The sequence below is a fragment of the Prunus mume genome, linkage group LG3 (assembly GCF_029339155.1).
Source record: "Prunus mume cultivar Tortuosa linkage group LG3, ASM2933915v1, whole genome shotgun sequence".
Classification (NCBI taxonomy): Eukaryota; Viridiplantae; Streptophyta; class Magnoliopsida; order Rosales; family Rosaceae; genus Prunus; species Prunus mume.
In genome coordinates this window covers 21,714,227-21,716,273 of record NC_142700.1, presented here as the reverse complement: position 1 = coordinate 21,716,273, position 2,047 = coordinate 21,714,227, and the positions used below count along the sequence as shown (strand labels likewise).

General features: G+C 39.0%; 1 non-coding gene across 1 annotated transcript; it reads left to right on the top strand.

The window, feature by feature from the left end:
- On the top strand, positions 1-74 carry TRNAT-AGU (transfer RNA threonine (anticodon AGU)). Its single transcript has one exon. It is a non-coding gene; the product is annotated as a tRNA-Thr (tRNA).
- Positions 75-2,047: the final 1,973 nt, after the last annotated feature.

Sequence of the window (2,047 nt, the reverse complement as noted above, 5' to 3'; positions counted from 1 at the left end):
GCTCTTGTAGCTCAGTTGGTTAGAGCACCCGTTTAGTAAGCGGGAGGTCTTGAGTTCAACTCTCAACGAGAGCAAATTACCAATTACAAATCTTCTTTTTGGTATAAATGTTTCCATTCTAATATACTATTTGAAAGTTTTTTATCTTTTTTTTTATATATATAAATATTTAGCATGAAATTTAATTTATAAAAAAATTGATAAAGATCCAAAAATCCAAACAAGAGTTGAGTCCACACATTTGTTGTCGTTGATACCAATCCCTTGACTTTTGTGCCACATAGGATTATATTCCTTTGGGTTAACTGTCGATCTACCCATTGAACTTGTATGCTACTTTCAATTTGCACCCTCAACTTTTTATTTTTGGAAAATTAAGTACACAAACTAATATTTACTGCTAATTCCCCCTACTATTAAAATCTCCTCATTTCATCCAATTTTATTAAATCATTAAAAAAAATATTTTTTAGAAAAAAATTGAACAAAAAGGAGAACAAAAACAAAAACAATAAAAATCATGGGGATCCACAAAGCACAGACCTAGAACCCAGCCCCCTTACAATGTTTTCTTCTTCTCCCATTCCCTATGACCGCCACCCACCGCAAGCCACTCTCCACCCCCATATCAATCCCTACCCATAAACCCCTTCCCTCTCCTCCCCCTTTGTTTTATTCACCTTTAGACCATTCAGCCCCTCCTCATTCTTCCCTTCCCCTATGACCACCACCCGCCATTATCGCCTCCCATTTCTCCCTTTCTTCCTCTCTCACTCTCTCCCCCTCCCCTTCTCTTTCTCTCTCTCCCATTCGAGCCCCCCTTCCCTTAGTTTTTTTAATGGGCAAGGTGAAGTGGGTGGGCCCCTCTATTTATTAAAGTGATTTATTTATATATTTTAGATTTCATATTATTCAACATATAAAATGACCAATTTACCATCATATTTAACAGCAAATTGGATGAAATGTTGAGATTTAGACAGTAAGGGGGAATTGGTGTAACATCTAGACCCAGATAATTATAAATGAATTATTAATTAGGAAATTACAATTTTACTTTTGGGGTAAGGGTGGTTGCCCACTTTTTGTTGGGAAAAGTATTTGGGGAATTGATTTGCATCGTTGCGTAGAGCTTGTTGTTACGAGTCCGTAGACAGGCGGCACGCTCAATTCCGAGTTATAACTAAGAAGTTGTGGTCAACGGAAGTGCAATGGCACAACTGTAAAATATTTCAAAGTTGGGTTTTAAAACAGATCAGCTCAGCTCTCTCTCTCTCTCTGTGATCTCTCTCCTCCTCCCTTGCGTGCTCTCTCTCTCTTTCTCTCTCTTTCTCTCTCTCATTTGCAAAAATAGATCGGCCATTTTGGCCTGAGTTTTCTCCTCCGTCCGGGGACCAAATCTGACTATTCTTGTTGCAACAAAATCGTCTCTTCTTCCTCTACACGTCCATACCCATTTTCACCTTCTACACGTCCATACCTATTTCTTAAAGTTTACTTTTCCTCTTCCTTGACTAAGAAGGGTTTGGCCTCTATAAATAGAGCTGTTTGTAATCTTTTAAGGTAGACTTGATTAATGGTAAATTTGCTTACTTTAAGCTCTCTGATTCCTTCCCTTTCCCTTCATCTCTTCGATCTCTTATTTCTTCTCTATTCTATTGCTTAAGTGTTTACTCTAATACCTACGGGCTGTTCCACACCACCTGCAGATGTTCAAAATTACCAATTTGAAAGAAGTAGCAATCGGCGACAATGGAGAGAGGTTTGGAGATCGTACGGCAACTCATCTGCTAGAGGGTCAGAAGCGACATGGTCAAGTAGATATTCATGAAATGCGGTCGGAAGAAGGTTTTATTTAGTTGCTGCATATGTAGTTCCAGTTCAAGTATCCACCAATGTTTGCAATTGTTTCAGCCCCGCATCTTTATGGTTGTGACCGCCTGACCGTCAACAGCTTGAGTGACATCATGATCGTACTCGTAGGAGGGGAAAAAAAAACAAGGCTGTAGTTTGCTTGGAAATTCGACAGATGGTCACAAGCTTTAGT